The sequence below is a fragment of the Amblyomma mixtum genome, chromosome 3 (assembly GCF_055824585.1).
Source record: "Amblyomma mixtum isolate Tamu chromosome 3, ASM5582458v1, whole genome shotgun sequence".
Lineage (NCBI taxonomy): Eukaryota > Metazoa > Arthropoda > Arachnida > Ixodida > Ixodidae > Amblyomma > Amblyomma mixtum.
The window spans coordinates 379,468,896-379,486,130 of record NC_143014.1 but is presented as its reverse complement, the minus strand read 5'-3'; the positions used below and the strand labels follow the sequence as shown (position 1 = coordinate 379,486,130).

The window sequence follows — 17,235 nt, the reverse complement described above, 5'->3', positions numbered from 1 at the left end:
TGGGAAGAAGTGCAGAGGAATCACGGGTGCTTTTCTGCAGCTGCTGGGCGTGTGAAGTGAAAGACCGGGCAAGCTGACGGCATTCTTCGGCGTAAGTGGCGGCTTGAGAAAGAGGCGTGAATTCAGAAGCATCAGGGCGGTAAGGGAGAATAGTGTCCATTGTACAGGAAGGCTCACGACCGTAGAGGAGAAAGTATGGAGAGAATCCGCTGGTGGCTTGAGCAGCGGAGTTATAAGCATATGTGACAAAAGGTAGAACGCGGTCCCAGTTGCAGTGATCGGAAACTACATACATGGCCAGCATGTCGCCAAGAGTGCGGTTAAAACGCTCAACCAGGTCATATGTCTGTGGATGGTAGGCGGAGGTGGTGCGGTGAACGATGCGGCATTTCTGAGGGAGAGCTTCTACAACTTCAGACAGAAAGGCCGGACCTCTATCGCTCAGCAACTCTTTGGGAGCACCATGGCGAAGAATGATGCGATGGAGGATGAATGACGCAATATCTTGGGCTGTACCAGATGGTAAAGGCGACGTTTCGGCGTTGCGGGTAAGATGATCGATGGCGATGATAATCCAGCAGTTGCTGGCTGATGTGCTGTGAAGAGGGCCGTAGAGATCAATGCCAACACGCTCGAAGGGCTGCACTGGACAAGGCAGCGGTTGCATAGGAGCAGCGGGTCGACGAGGAGGGTTTTTTTCGGCGCTGGCATGCGCTGCAGGACTGAATGAACTTGCGCACGTAACGGTACATCCCACGCCAGTAGTACCGATGTCGTAGGCGGGTGAAGGTCTTCAAGAAGCCGGCATTGGCACACTGGGAATCATCGTGGTGGGAAGAGCAAATGAAGGTGCGCAGATGGGTTGGAATGACAAGCAACCACTTGCGACCATCCGGAAGGTAGTTTCGGCATTAAAGAAGCTCGTCTCTGATGGCGAAATGGTGGGACTGACGACGGAGAGCACGGGAAGGAGGTCGATAGGATTGGCCAGATAATAAATCCAAGAGGCAAGCGATCCGCGGGTCTCTGCGTTTCTCGGAAGCCATACCAGCGGGCTCAAACGTCAAAGAATGCAGGGCGGAGATACAAGGCGCTGCCTCGACGGAAGAGGGGAACGTGAGAGGGCATCAGCACCGGCATGTTTACGGCCGGAACGATAGACAACGCGGATCTCGTACTCTTGAAGCCGCAAAGCCCAGCGCGCCAGGCGACCTGAGGGATCTTTCAAAGACGACAACGAGCAGAGGGCGTGATGATCGGTGACAACGTCAAAAGGGCGCCCGTACAAGTAAGGGTGGAATTAGGCAATCGCCCACAGGATGGCTAAACACTTCTTCTCGGTGCCAGAATAGTTGGCTTCAGCTTTTGTCAGTGTCCGGCTGGCATAAGCGACAACATATTCGTCAATGCCAGGCTTGTGCTGCGCGTGGACTGCACCGAGGCCAACGCCGCTGGCATCAGTGTGGAGTTCCGTCGGAGAACGAGGGTCGAAATGACGCAGGTTTGGCGGAGTGGTCAAGCGCCGACGGAGTGTTGAAAAGGCTTCATCACAGGCTGGCGACCAGGCCAAAAGGTCGTGGCCGGAATGGAGCTTGGTCAGAGGGTCGATGATAGTGGGGAAGTTGCGGACAAAGCGGCGAAAATAGGAGCAGAGGCCGACGAAGCTGCGGAGGTCTTTCACAGAAGTGGGTTTCGGAAATTCTGCTACAGCTCGCAACTTTGCCGAGTCCGGGAGAACGTCATCCTTGGACAGGACATGTCCGAGAATGGTGAGCTGCCGAGCTCCGAAGCGGCACTTTTTTAAACTGAGTTGGAGGGCAGTGTCGGCCAGGCAGCGAAGAACAGTCTCAAGGCGCTGTAGGTGAGACGAAAATCCGGGGAAAAGATCACATTGTCATCTAGGTAACAAAAGCATATGTACCACTTAGGCCCGCGAAGTACGTTGTCCATCATGCGCTGGAATGTGGCGGGGGCATTGCAGAGGAAGAAGGGCATGAAATTAAATTCATATAGTCCGTCGGGTGTGACGAAGGCAGTTTTAGGGCGATCGGCCTCTGCCATCGGCACCTGCCAGTAACCAGAGCGCAAGTCCAATGAAGAGAACTCAGCGCCCTGCAAGAAGTCGAGGGCGTCGTCGATACGAGGGAGAGGGTAAATGTCCTTGCGTGCAATCTTGTTCAGACGACGGTAGTCAACGCAGAACTGGATGGAACCATCTTGTTTCTTGACAAGGACCACCGGCGATGTCCACAGGCTTTGCGACGGCTGTATCACGTGGCGATTGAGCATGTCGGTCACCTGTTCGTCAATGATGCGGCGCTCAGCGGCGCTCAGCGGCTGACACGTGGTACGGACGTTGACGCAAAGGGGCATGTGTGCCAGTGTCAATGCAGTGGGTAAAGGTGGTTGCGCGGCTCAAAGAAGGTTGCTGGTAGAAGAACGAAGCTGCAAAACGGTGCAGGACGGTGACAAGTTGGGCCCGTTGGGTAGGCGTCAGGGTGGCGTCGACGTAACGGTGAAAAACATCGAGAAGAGATGGATTGGCGATGAGAACACGCGTAATGGCACTGACGTGAAGGCCGGCCGTGCTATCGACGAGGAGTTATGCTGAGGCAGGATCAAGCACGGCAGCACTACCAAGCGATTGGCCACGGAGCAAAGTGGTAGGGCAGGAGAACGGGCTGGACACATAAATAGCGCTTGAGCCACGAATAATTGTCAACACGGCATGAGGCAGCAAAACAGATTTCTGGTCAGCGCATCGTAAAAAGGGCGTATATGTTACAGTTGCGTCGGAGAGAGCAGCACAAGAAAGAGGCACCAGCACTGAAGAAAAGGGCGGAACGTCAGTGTCCTCTGAGACGACCACAGTAGCGTAAGCAGCTCCGGGTACGTCCAAGGGAGCGTCACTGAAGGGCGATAACTCAAGCTGAGCACGGGCGCAGTCAATAACAGCGTGATGTGTGGAAAGGAAGTCCCAACCAAGGATGACCTCGTGAGATGAGTGGGCGAGCACGATGAACTCTATTGTGTAGGGGACGTGCTCTATAAGCAGGCGGGCGGTGCACGTGGCTAATCGTCGAATGTCCTGAGCACTGGCGGTGCGGAGAGAAACGGCGGGAAGAGGCGTCGTCACTTTTTTGAGTCGTCGACAGAGTGTGTGACTGAGAACGGAAACAGCTGCGCCAGTGTCAGCAAGTGCTTCGACGGCGACTCCCTCAACGAACACAGCGATAATGTTGGGGGGCACGGAAGCAGGTCTTGATCGAGTCGCTGGCGGCGCAGTTCTTGCCTCCGGAACTGCGGCCGTTAGTTTTCCGCTTGCGCGGCGGGTGGGCGGCGGTACAACGGAGAACGGGAAACGTCGGCCAGGAGACGGCGAGCGGTGGGAACGGAAACGGTAACTAGGAGAAGAGGGCTCCGGAGGCGGCTCATGTGACACAGGCGACGAGGACGGCCCATAAATGTACGGACGATGGTCGCAATTGCGGCACAAACGAGCCACGCGGCCAGCGACGCCGCATGCGTAGCAAATAGGGCGATTGTCTTGCGGGTGCCAGGGGTTGAGAGGCTCCGGCTGTGATCGTGGGCGGGCAAATGGTAAGTGGGAGGGGAAGGTCTCTGGGGTTCTAACAGGTGGTGGGGAGGCCTGTAGACAGGAGCAGCAGGTGAAGGCCACGCTCGCGCCACAGCATCAGCGTACGTTAAAGGAGCCGCGATCAGTGACTGCTGAGGAGGTGGAGGAGGAGAGGGCAGTACCTCGGCGACCTGCTCCTGTATGACACGCTTGAGGTTGGGAGTCAGTGCCGGCGCAGGAGTAGGTGGGCAGGTAGACAAGCACAGATGGCGGGCGACTGCCTCACGGACAAACTGCGTAATGTGCTGAAGGAGCGACGGGTGGTCCAGAGCACCGTCCCCGGAAAGAGCCAAGCTGGATATTGTGGCGTCTTGAAATCCGGCCCACCCGGTGGAAAGGCACTGCTTCCGCAGCTCATCGAAGCTCTGGCAATAGCTGATCACATCGGACACAGATTGGAGATTTTTGGCGACGAGCATTTGGAAGGCGTCATCATCAATACCTTTCATAATGTTTCTGGTTTTGTCGGCCTCGCTCATGGAAGCGTTGATGCGCTTGCAAAGGTCGACAACATCTTCGATGTAGCTGGTTAAATTTTCGCCGCTTGGTTGTGCCCGACTGCGCAAGCGTTGTTCGGCACGGAGCTTGCGCACAGCGCGACGGCTAAAGACCTCTGTGAGGCTTGTTTTAAGAACCGCCAAGCTGGAGATGTCGGCCTCGTGGTTGCGGAACCACAGATTGGCGACGTCGCACAAATAAAATATAACGTTGGTGAGCTTGACGCTGTCGTCCCACTTATTATACGCATTCACTCATTCATAGGAGGCCAACCAATCCTTCACACCCGTGTCATCCGTGCCGCTGAAAAAGGCTGGGTCACGCTGCCGCGCTATGCCGGAACAGATGACAGCCGAGGGAAGCGGTGATGCAGGTTGGGGGGCGGTCTCAGGCATCGCAGAAATGGGAGGCAATGCACGGCTGGGAAGCTCCAGGGTGAAGGGATCGCTGGCACCTCCACCAAGTGTAGTGCAGGACGTCCTTCAAGGCGCTGCGACGCGAACGACTAGCGGCACAGTCCCGGTACAAACCAGAGGCAGCGATCAGTCCAGCACACGCACGAGCATCGTCACGGTTTTTCGCTTGTCGTCGTCGTCTTCCTTAAGCGACAGCCGCCGAGAGTTCGGGAGCCGAAGGCCTGTCTCCCAATCAACTTATTTCCAGATGTTTTCGGGAAAAGGCCAAGGAAGTCCATGCCGATCTGTTGAAAGGGCCTTGAGGGGGGTTCAATGGGGTTCAGAAATCCTGCTGGTTGGGTTTGAGGGGTCTTTCGTCGCTGACAACCTCGGCAGGTTTTCACATAATGTGCGACATCGGCAGACAGTCGGGGCCAGTAATACTTGTCTTGAATGCCGCGGAGGGTGCGAGAAAACCCGAGATGTCCAGCTCTCGGCTCGTCGTGTGAGGCCTGAAGAACTCCGCGCAGACTTACAGGTACAACAAGGAGGTAGGCTGTCTTGTTCGCTGCAAAGTTCTTCACGATGACATCGTTCTGTAAACAGAACGAAGACAATCCTCGCTTGGCCGAGGCGGGGAGCGAAAAAACCTTGCCTTCCAAGTATTCGATGAGCATTTATGTCGGGGTCCGCACGTTGCTGTTGTACAAAAGAGCTGGAGCTGATAGGTCCCAGGAAGGCGTCCTCATCGTCGTTCGGCGGTGGTGCATCTATAGGGGCTCGTTACAGGCAGTCGGCATCAGAGTGCTAGCGTCCGGACTTGTAAACGACGGTTACATCAAACTCCTGGAGCCGCAGGCTCCATCGAGCGAGGCGGCCGGACGGGTCCTTCAAACTGGCGAGCCAGCACAGTGCGTGGTGATTGCTGACCACCTTGAACGGTCGTCCGTACAGGTAGGGGCGGAATTTCGACGTAGCCCAGATGATGGCAAGTCACTCCTTCTCAGTTGTCGAATAATTAGCTTCGGCTTTGGACAGGGAACGGCTAGCGTACGCGATGACCTTCTCCACTCCGTCAGTTTTCTGAAGGAGGACAGCACCTATGCCCACATTACTTGCTTCGGTATGAACTTCAGCCTCAGCGTTTTCATCAAAGTGCGCGAGGATCGGCGGGGACTGTAAGCAGCGCCGAAGTTCCTTGAAGGCTTCCACTTGCGGCGCTGCCCATTTAAATGGCACGTCTGCCTTTGTCAGGTGGGTCAGTGGCTCGGCGATGCGCGAAAGTTCTTCAGAAATCGTCGGTAGTACGCGCACAGTCCGAGGAATCTGCGCACAGCTTTCTTATCGGCCGGTGGTGGAAACATTGCGATAGCAGCGGTTTTATGCGGGCCTGGCCGTACTCCCTCCTTGCTAACGATGTGGCCTAGAAACAGCAGCTCTTCATAGACAAAGTGGCACTTCTCTGCTTTCAAAGTTATGCCGGACGATGTGATTGCGTCTAGTACTGTTCGAAGCCTTTTTAGGTGTTCCTCAAAGTTCGAGGCGAAGAAAACGACGTGATTTAAATATACCAGTCAAATCTGCCACTTCAGGCCTGCCAGCACTGTATTCATTACTCGCTGAAATGTGGCTGGTGCGGAACAGAGACCAAATGCCATCACCTTGAACTCGAACAGGCCATCTGGAGTGATGAATGCGGTCGTCTCTTGCGATCTCTTTCATCCACCTCAGTTTGCCAGTAGCCGCTCTTGAGGTCCATCGATGAGAAATACCTAGCGTTGGAGAGCCGGTCCAGTGTGTTGTCGATGCGAGGGAGGGAGTAGACGTCCTTCTTTGTGATGTTGCTCAAGCGCCGGTAATCAACGCAGAATCGAAGTGCACCGTCTTTCTTTCTCACTAGAACAACAGGTGCCGCCCAGGGGCTCTTTGACGGCTGAATAACGTCGTCGCGCAGCATTTCTTCCTCTCGGTTCCGGATGGGTTGTCGTTCTCGCGGGGACACTCGGTAGGGGCTCTGGCGGAGAGGTCGGGTGTGCTCGTCGGTTATAATGCGATGCTTGGCAATCGGCGTTTGTCAGACCTTCGGCGATGACGAGAAGCACTCGCTGTAGCTTCGAAAAGATTGCGGATCTGGTCTTGTCTGTTTCCGGGCAGGGCTGGGTTTATGTCGAAAGGGGGCGAGTTCTCTTGGACAGGCGAATCTTCTACGGATGGGTCGGAGAGCACGAAGAAGTCTAGTACGTCAGATATTTCATCGAGGAATGCAATCGTCGTTCCTCTGTTAACGCGGTAATCTTCGCTGAAGTTTGCGAGAATCCTGGCTTCCCGCCGTTGCCTTTGCGGGACTGTTGCCGGCTTCCCGCGTTGTTTCTCCTCTTTCCCTTGCTCTCGCCTCAGGCGGTGGAGAGGCGGCTAAGTGACTAATCACTGTCATTTGGCCACAGCTCCGCCTCGGCTCCGCAACGGCCTTTGCCATTAGTGCCTTTTGGCGGGATTTCGGGACCCGCTTGGCCGGCCGCGCGCCACGCGACCGTCCAAGCGGGGCCCAGAGAGAGAGATCCCTCCGAGACAGCGTAAGGTGCGTACGCTACTGTTTGTCCGAACCGGCCTTTGCCGTTCAGACCAGTGCATACTCGAGCTCGCCCGCAAATGTCCTCTGACCTGCAGCGGCTCGAGCCTTTCCAGCGGGGTCCAGCGACCTCCGACAGGCTTACCTTGCGTTGATTTCCCACTCTCTCTCGCAACCGGCCCAACGGTCGACACGAGAGAGAGATCACAGCACTGCCGCGGGCACATTCTCTTGCAGCGGCGTGCTAGCGGCTCGCATTACTCTAGTCGCTTCGTGCGCGCAGCGGAGCCTTGCTCCTCGCGCGCCCCCGGGACGGGGTGACTATTGAGTGTTTGTGTATCTCCTGAAGGACGACGTGAAGAAACGTCTCCTTTGTGAACTTGGAGGCCTATTTCTTTGCGGCGAATCGCTCTCCTCCCAGCAGAGGTTGAGTGCGCCGCAGCGGTGCCCCAGGGTGTGTGTGGTGACGGCTGATAGGGGCCCTTGGCTTGCGCGAAGCCCGAACCCGCGGTGGTTGGTGGCCTGTGTCCACTCAGGAAGCCACAAGTTAGGTAGTAGTACTTCGGTTTGTCGTTTGCGGAAATGTGCGGTGCCTCTTGCGATGCCGATTCCTCTGTCGAGAAGCAACTGCATGTTCGCCTCGATAATAGTTTTAATGGTATTCGCTTGAGTGGTGCCTACGGTGATGATGACGCTTGAGCGGGGTGGGACACTCACTTGTTCCTCCAGGACGCTAGGCGCAATACTGACGCCAGCGCTCGCGCAGACGGAAGCGCCTCTCAAGAAGAAGAGGAAGTGTGTGTGTGAAAGTAAAAGTGATCTGGAAGCGCACGTCTGCTGACCCGCTGTGAACCCTCAGCCGCTGATTACCAACGTGACATCTGGTGCAGGTGCTGGGTACGTCGTTAATGCACCGTACGCCCCCTTCAAGCCGTGATTCGAGCCCCGTACAAATACCGAAGGTAGACACGCCAGTCCACCAGGGCAGTCGCCGATTACAGGGCTTACATCCCGAATTTGGACTGCTCCCTGTTTCCCATTGTTCACGGAGGGCAGGTCCTACAACGATGAATCCTCCAGCTACAGTGTCGCCGGTCCTGCTCCACCACCAGCGAGAGCCACCCCATTTTCACGGCCAACCACACGAGGACGCCGAAGACTGGCTGGACCAGTATGACCGGGTGGCCATCTACAATGGTTGGGGCGCTGACTGCAAGATGCGGCATGTTTATTTCGCCCTTGAAGACTACGCGAGGACCTGGTTTCTGAACAATGAATCTGGCCTTGGAACGTGGGATACGTTCAAGACAGAGTTCCTCCAAACCTTCAGGGACAGCACGTCGCGCAGGGAGAAGGCCGACCTGCTTTTAAAAGCCAGACATCAACTCTCCAGCGAGAGTGTGACGGTGTATGCTGAGGAAATGAAGAGGCTGTTCCGGCGTGCCGACCCAAACATGTCGGAGGAGAGGAAGGTGAGTTTCCTTATGAAAGGTGTTAAGGAGAAGCTGTTCGCCGGCCTGGTTCGAAGTCCTCCAGTCACGGTAGCTGACTTCGTAAAGGAGGCGAGCACCATCGAAAAGTTTTTGGACATGAGGGCTCGGCAGTACGATCCTACAACAGCGTCGATGCTCACGGCCACTGTGGAGGACGCCACGGTGAAGTCGGCAGACTCCTTACGTGAGATGATACGATGTATTGTGAGGGAGGAACTGGCAAAGCTCTTTCCGGACAAGGAAAAACCTCCGCCTAGGGCTCTTGCTGATGTTGTCCGTGAGGAGGTGCAGCAAGCTCTAGGCACTTGTACAGCACTACCTGTTGCCGGCCCTGTGCAGCCTCAGCCCCCGAATCTCAGCTACGCCGCCGTCACACGCCGTTTCATTCTATCGCAGCCGAACCGACGTTACGACACACCTGCCTCCGCCGCTGCACGAACTCCACCTCCCCAGCCGAATTCTCCACAGCGGCTAGGACGCCGCAGAACGGATGTCTGGAGAGCGCCAGACAATCAGCCGCTGTGCTACCACTGCGGTGAGGCTGGACATGATTATCGTCGCTGCCCTTCGAGGATTCCCCGTTGGTTGTCATCGTCCGATGTATAGAGAACGACCGCAGGAGATCGCGGACTACATCTCGCAAGCGGACTCCGTACAGCGCCGTTTCTCTCGATCTTCATCGCCGCGTCGCTACAGTTCCCCAGGGCGAGGCCAGTCTCAGAGTCCCCGCAGGGGAAACTAGGTGCAGCAGCCTCTGGAGGTGCGGCTGCTCAACGACAAAGTATACAAGATCTTCCATCCCCACAAGGCAGTTCTCAACGAACGCCGAATTCCGTAGCCGTACCGACGATTCTTGAGCCCCCGTACCTCAAAACTAGCCGATGTCCTGACGCACCCCTCCATGGCCGCGACGCCGTTCCTCGTTGCCGAACTCCTTGGACACACCGCAGCCGAGACCGAACGCCTCGACATCCCCAAAGTAAGACACCACCAACTGCCGACTTGGAGATTTTGGTTGACGGTGCCGATGTAACCGCGCTGGTGGATACTGGTGCCGATTATTCAGTACTTAGTGGACAATTCGCCGCGGCACTAAGAAAGGTCACAACCGCTTGGAATGGCCCACAGATGCGTACTGCAGGAGGACATTTAATTACACCTACGGGAACGTGCACGTCGAGGGTAACCGTGCAAGGCCAAACATTCTTGGCGACGTTCGTAGTGTTAGCCGAGTGCTCCCGAGACGTCATACTCGGTATGGACTTTCTGACCGAAAACGGTGCAGTTATTGATCGGCAATCGCAGTCCGTCAAGTTCTCGACCGAGAAGGCCATATCCGTGGATAGTGTTCTCCCAGCGGCGCTGCACATTCTGAACGAACACGTGACCGTGCCTCCACGTTCCAGTGTGATGGTAACCGTCGGCTCAAAGCACATACGGGAACTTGAGGGTGTTGTCGAAAGCAAGCAGCTGTTGCTACTGGACAGAGGAATTTCCGTCGCCAGGGCGGTTGTCTTCCTTGAAGATAGCAAGGTCAACGTTCTTCTCACCAACTTCAGCAACGAACACCAACACCTTAACAAGGGAACGACTGTGGCGTATATTGACGCTCTTAGTGAAAATAGGTGTGTGCACAGTTTAACATCTACTTCAACAACTGAGCCCGACGGACTTGCTGGTGTTAAGTACGATATTAACCCAACCTTGCCGCCCGACCAGCGAGACAAAGTACGGGAACTGCTCAGTCGCTACCGTGGTGCCTTCGCGGCCTCGCCACGCGTCGGGCGGACGCATCTTGCGAAACATCGCATTATTACAGACGAAAATGTTCCGCCACTCCGACAGTCACCTTATCGAGTGTCTACCAAAGAACGTGAGGCTATTACCACACAGGTGAAAGAAATGCTCGCAAACGACGTTATTCGCCCTTCTAGGAGCCCGTGGGCGGCACCTGTAGTGGTTGTGAAGAAGAAGGACGGCACCTTACGATTCTGCGTTGACTACCGTCGGTTAAACAACATCACTAAAAAGGATGTGTATCCGCTGCCCAGAATTGACGACGCCTTGGATCGCTTATGCAACACCAGATATTTTTCTTCCATGGATTTGAAGTCTGGATATTGGCAAATTGAGGTAGACGAAAGAGACCGCGAAAAGACGGCTTTCATCACTCCAGACGGGTTGTACGAGTTTCAGGTGATGCCATTTGGTCTTTGCTCGGCACCCGCGACTTTCCAAAGACTCATAGACACCATCCTTGCGGATTTGAAGTGGCAAACTTGTCTGGTCTACCTGGACGACGTCATCGTTTTTGCCCCGTCTTTCGAGGAGCGCCTTCGTCGCCTCGAGGAGGTCTTGCAGGCCATAACCTCATCAGGCCTTACTCTCAAAGCCGAAAATGCCATTTTGCTTATGAAGAGCTAAAGTTTTTAGGCTATGTCGTCAACCAAGAAGGGGTTCTTCCGGATCCTGAAAAAACATCCGCCATTGCCAATTTTCCACTGCCTCGTGACCAAAAGGAAGTTCGTCGCTTCCTCGGGCTATGCGCATATTACCGCTGCTTCGTGGAGAATTTCTCTAAAATTGCTTCACCCCTTACTGATCTGACAAAAGCGCATGTACCGTTCAAGTGGGAACCTCCGCAGCAGAAGGCGTTTCAAGAGCTTCAACGCCCCCTGCAGTCATCCCCCGTGCTGGCGCACTTTCATGAGCTTGCTGACACACGGGTCCACACCGATGCGAGCAACGTTGGTTTGGGTGCTGTCCTTGTTCAAGTTCAGCGGGACCAAGAACGTGTCATCGCCTATGCCAGCCATGCACTCTCCAAGACAGAGGCCAACTATTCTGCCTCTGAAAAAGAGTGCCTCGCCATCGTGTGGGCAGTTTCCAAGTTCAGACCATACCTTTATGGCCGATCCTTCAAAGTAGTGACCGATAATCACGCCCTATGCGCTGGCTGACCAATCTCAAGGATCCTTCCGGCCGCCTAGCTAGATGGAGCCTTCGACTTCAAGAATTCGATATCACCGTCATCTACAAATCCGGTCACACACATGCAGACGCAGACTGTTCCCCCGTGATCTCGTGCTCCCGTGCAACCAGCTCCGGATGATGCTGCTGACGACGAAGAAATATTCCTGGGTGCCGTACATACCAACGATTTCGCCGAGCATCAACGCGCCGACCCCGATCTTCGCGACGTCATTCGTTATCTTGAAGGAGCCAGCAGCACAGTTCCTAAAGCCTTCAGGCGCTCTTTGTCGTCTCTCTGCATACGTAACGGTGTTCTCTTTAAGAAGAACTTCGCTGCCAACACTAGGCCGTACTTGCTGGTCGTCCCCGTGTCCCTACACAATGAAATTCTTCACGCCTGCCATGACGAACCAGCTTCCGGCCATCTTGGGATTACTAGAACACAAGCCAGAATTCAAGAGAAGTACTACTGGCCGCGCCTGGGTCATGACGTTGCACACTACGTCCACACTTGCCGGGATTGCCAGCACCGTAAGGTCCCGCCCGTGAAGCCAGCCGGATTCCTCAAGCCCGTTGAGCCGCCTTCGCAAGCATTTCAACAAGTCGGCATGGATTTGCTGGGACCTTTCCCTACATCAGGCTCCGGGAAAAGGTGGATAATAGTAGCCACTGATTCTCTCACGCGTTATGCAGAGACAGCATTCCTTCAGAGTAGCACCGCCCTCGAAGTAGCCCAGTTCTTTGTGCATCAAATCGTCTTACGTCATGGAGCTCCACAAGTTTTGATTACGGACAGAGGGGCTGCCTTCTCCTCTGAGCTCTTGCACCATATTCTAGTCTTTAGTCACAGCAGTCACCGTAGGACGACTTCTTATCATCCCCAAACTAACGGACTGACGGAACGTCTAAACAAGACGCTTACAGACATGCTTTCCATGTACGTGGACATGGAACATAAAACCTGGGACGACGTCCTGCCCTATGTCACGTTCGCGTATAATACAGCCGTACAAGAAACCACCAACATGACACCCTTTAGCCTCGTTTATGGCCGTCAGGTGACAACAACACTCGATGCCATGCTGCCCCATGACGAAGACCACCCAAATGACGACGTTGCATCCTTCTTACAACGCGCCGAAGCTGCCCGCAAACTTGCACGGCTTCGCATTCAAGACCAACAGGGCCAGGACGCGCAACGCTACAACCTACGGAGACGACTTGTTGAATACCTCCCGGGTGACCTCGTCTGGGTTTGGTCCCCAATCCGACGACGCGGCCTAAGTGAAAAGCTCTTGCGCCGCTATTTCGGTCCTTACCGAATTGTGCGACGCCTTGGAGCCCTGAATTATGAAGTCGTCCCTCACGAGCCTCAACAATCTCGCCGCCACCCCCGCCCCGAGGTGGTTTGGTTTGGGTTGGTTTATGGGGTTTAACGTCCCAAAGCGGCTAAGGCTATGAGAGACGCCGTAGTGGAGGGCTCCGGAAATTTCGACCACCTGGGGTTCTTTAACGTGCACTGACATCGCACAGTACACGGGCCTCGAATTTCTCCTCCAAAGAAATTCAACCGCCGTGGCCGGGATCGAACCTGCGTCTTTCGGGACAGCAGCCGAGCACCATAGCCACTGAGCCACCGCGGCGGCCCCGCCCCGAGGTGGTCCACGTCGTTTGCCTGAAGCCCTACTACGAAAGGGTGCACTAACTCTTCTCGAGACCGCCCCTGCGTTCGTGGCGGCATCGGGTCGATGCCAACGCCGGAGGGGGGCTAATGACGCCAGCGCTCGTGCAGACGGAAGCGCCTCTCAAGAAGAAGAGGAAGTGTGTGTGTGAAAGTAAAAGTGATCTGGAAGCGCACGTCTGCTGACCCGCTGTGGACCCTCAGCCGCTGATTACCAACGTGACAATATGATGTTCCGGAGTTCTCATAGACGGAATGGCCTCGCCCGTGGAAAGTGTGATGATCTTGGATCGCAGGTCAATTATCGCTTGACGCTCATTAAGGAAATCCATGCCCAAGATCACTTCGCGGGAACATTGCCGTAGCACTACGAAGGTCGCGGGATAGGTATGTCCCCTGAGTCACTCGCGCTGTGCATCGTCCTGATGGCGTAATGAGGTGGCCCCCTGCGGTACGAATTTGTGGGACGTCCCAAGCGGTCGTTACTTTCCTCAGCTGCGCAGCGAATGGTGCATTCATCACCGAATAGTCGGCTCCCGTGTCGACTCGAGCGGTGCCTTTCCGGCCGTCGATAACCACTTCTAAGTCGGATGTCCTGGCTCTGGAGTAAAACGTCGTCTTCGGCGTCGGGTCACGGCTTCGTCGGGTATTTGAATCGTGGTTGGGGCATGTAGTCGAAGCTTTTCTTGATGGCGGCGTCGTTTTGAAGATGGTTCGCGTCGTGGTCGAGGTTGTCTTTGTATGCGGCGTCGGCGTAGTGGGTGCGGCGTCTTCATACGGCGTGGTCGCTGGAGGATCTTCATCGTTTCCTCGGCAAGCAATCTGACTTCCACAGGTTGCTTTGATTAGTTTTCCCTACGGGGGCTAGGGGACCGCCCTCGGACAGCCGCGGCGTAGCTGGGGCCCGGTGATGCAAGTCGAGCGGTGGACGGCGACGGGGAGCAGGAAAGACAGCTTGAAGACACGTACTCCCCTCTGCGCAGGTAGTCGCCAATTTCCCGTGGTCGCTGGCCGGGGAGCGGTCGAGGGGCGTCGATGGCATAACCTCGCAGCCCGATGCGTCTGTGCGGGCAGTGGCGAAGTATGTGTCCAGCGTGGCCACGATGGAAGCATAGTGGGCGGTTGTCGGGAGTCCTCCACTGGTCGCATTTCCTGGTTCCGTTGCTTCGCTCATAAGGTGGGCGGGTGGGAGTAAGGGGACGTCGTTCTTCTAAAGCTGGTGCCCGTCGAAGAGGACTTGGGGGTTCTCGTCGAGGTGGAGGACTGCGTAGTGCTGCGGCGTAGGTCATAGCTGTAGCTTCCGTTGGTGTCGTTGGTGACGGGGAGCCAAGTGCATGATGCACTTCTTCACGGTTAATGTCCGTGAGCGACGACACCTGAGGCTGCTGCGTCTGCTGCCTTGGGGATGGCAGCAACCGACGAAGTTCCTCGCGAACAGTTTCGCGTATCAAATCTCGCAGGCTATCCCCGCTTGCAAGGGTATCTGCTGGGGGCTTGTCGGCAGCACTTCAAGTGGTCGGTTGTAGTGCCGGTTCCGGGCGTCCAGGGTCTCTTCGATGGTTGAAGCTTCAGCTTGAAACTCGGCGACGGTTTGTGGAGGATCCCGGATCAGGTCGGCGAAAAGTTGCTCCTTCACGCCACGCATCAGGTAGGACAGCTTCTTTTCTTCATGTCGGGGTTGGCGCACCTGAAAATGCGTTTCATGTCTTCCACATGCGCAGTTACGGTCTCGTTTGGACGTTGAGTTCTTGTCTGCAGCGGGACCTCCGCTCTTTCCTTACGCACGACGCTGGTAAAGTACCCACCAGCTGCATCTTGAAGGTCGCCCAGGTCGTGAGGGAAGATTCGTGGTTTTCAAACCACGTTCTGGGAGGACCGTCCAATGCAAAATAAACATTTCGAAGTTTAGCGCTGTCGTCCCAGGTGTTCAGCACTGCCACACGGTCGTACAAGTCCAGCCAGTCTTCCACATATTCGTGTGGTTCTCCACGGCAAGTCGGTGGCTCACGGGGTGGCGAAGCACGACGGGCATTGGCTGTGCGCCAGGTTCCATCGTGAGGGTCATAGCAGGGTAGCAGGTCAGCACCTCCACCAGATGACACGTAGTGGTGTCTTCAGTCCGGCGAACAGAAACACAGCGAGAATGTCTTTGAAACGAAACTCTTTATTTGGGATGACTTGCGCCCGCAAAGAACTGAGTCACTTGGCGGCGGCGTAGCAGCTAGTGTGCTCGGCGGTCGTCGAACAGAATGCCCGCTGCTGTCCGCCGTGCTCTCTTTAAAGCTGATTGCGAACATTCAGATAAAGCTTGGAAAGTTACTAGAACATTGTGGCACAAAGTAGAATCGGCTCCGCCTGGATGCGATCAATCGAGAAAAATCTAGGCGCGTCTTGCGTCACAAACGAAGCGATAAAGCGGCGTGCCGGCAGCCTTGAAGCATGAACAAATAAACAGAACAAACAAACGCTACAAAGATTCGCGGCAATATGTTTTATTTCCAGGCTTTGCAAGTATCCAGCGAGGAGGCCATCGACCTAGGAAAAAACACGAGGCAGCAGTAAGCCCGCGTCCATCGATTGGCTGCTTGGTCACTTGGGGTTGTGGTCAAGCCCCCTATGTGGACAGAGAAAGGCCTGCAGAACCTTACCGCAGACAAGGATTTGTCCCGTGTCAGGGCTGTTCAGTAAGTGAGGTCTTGTTTTTTAAAGTACGGAAAGTGAATTTCAAACAACACATGGCATCATGGGTAGTGCTATGAAGCCTCCTATGTGTACGTCGAATAGCTCAACAGGTGACCATGAGTGATAAATTTAATCAGTGTTTATTGGAAAGGACCAAAGGACAAAATTTTTTTCCTTCAGAAAATGAAGGAATATCAAGAGGTGTGGGCCATATGACATGGCCTACAGAAGGTTGCCTGAAGTGCTCACCATAAGAATTTCAGCAAAATACGTGGACGTCTGAAAAAGAAATCATTGTTGCCCTTTATAAACTTTTTCAAGAAGAGGTCAAAGGGTGTCGTCACATTGGACACTGGAATGTGCTCATAGAATAAGAAAGAGCTTGTGGTTAAGCTGCCCTCTACTCTCCTCACAGCCAAAAAAAAATATGTTTGCTCAGAGAATTGCAAAAAGGAGTATTTGTGGCTAATTTCCTGATTGCTGCTTTTTTATAATAGCGGAATGTCATGATGTAATAAAATCAGTGGATTCCATTAGTTGGACGGCCACCTTTGGAGAGAGAGCATTTGCTTCTTTGCTGTGGATATACACCAAGTCAGGTTCAGAACAGCATGTGTTCTTTTATCTTCAATATTTGATTAGCCGACTGCCCTACAATACAATGCGAACGGTTCTTTGATTAATTGCTGTAGACCAGGCGAGCACACTCAGCTCTGCTCTAGGTGAAAGTTCCTCTTGAGATGAAAGTGAAATGTTGGCTTGCTCTTTTATGCTGTTATTGCAGGTACGGCATTACGAATGAGCAGCCGGCTGTGCAACAGTACGTGGCTGTGATGAAAGCCAGGGGACATGATGTTTAGGCCTTTCGGAGTGGATTGGTTGTGGACCCTTCGTGTCCATGGCTTGGAGCTTCACCGGACAGGCTGGTCTGCGACCCGTGTGAAACTCCTTCACATGACCTTCTTGAGGTGAAGTGCCCGTACAGTTTCAAGGGAAAAACTCCCGACGTTATGGGGGATCGACACTCCCTCAAGAAAGACAGCAAGGGTGTGCTTAGGCTGGACAACGGCCATGACTACTACCATCAGGTTCTTGGCCAGATGGTTTTATCTGGTTTACCGTGGACCGATTTTGTTGTGTTTTCTGAACAGTTCTTGATCACTGACCGCATCACGTTTTCTGCTCAAGATTGGGCTGTTCCAAAACGAAAACTTGACTTTTTTCTGTGCTGTTGCCATACATGGCCTCCAAACTCCCTTAAGGCCCGCGGCCATTAAAATTGTATTTCGTCTGCCATCGTGTCGTCC

At 54.6% G+C, this 17,235-nt stretch overlaps 2 pseudogenes; one reads left to right on the top strand and one right to left on the bottom strand.

Moving 5' to 3' along the window:
* LOC149356953 (uncharacterized) overlaps positions 1-17,235 on the bottom strand; it is a 50,255-nt pseudogene that overhangs the window by 10,241 nt on the left and 22,779 nt on the right.
* On the top strand, positions 15,734-17,189 carry LOC149356956 (uncharacterized; annotated as a pseudogene).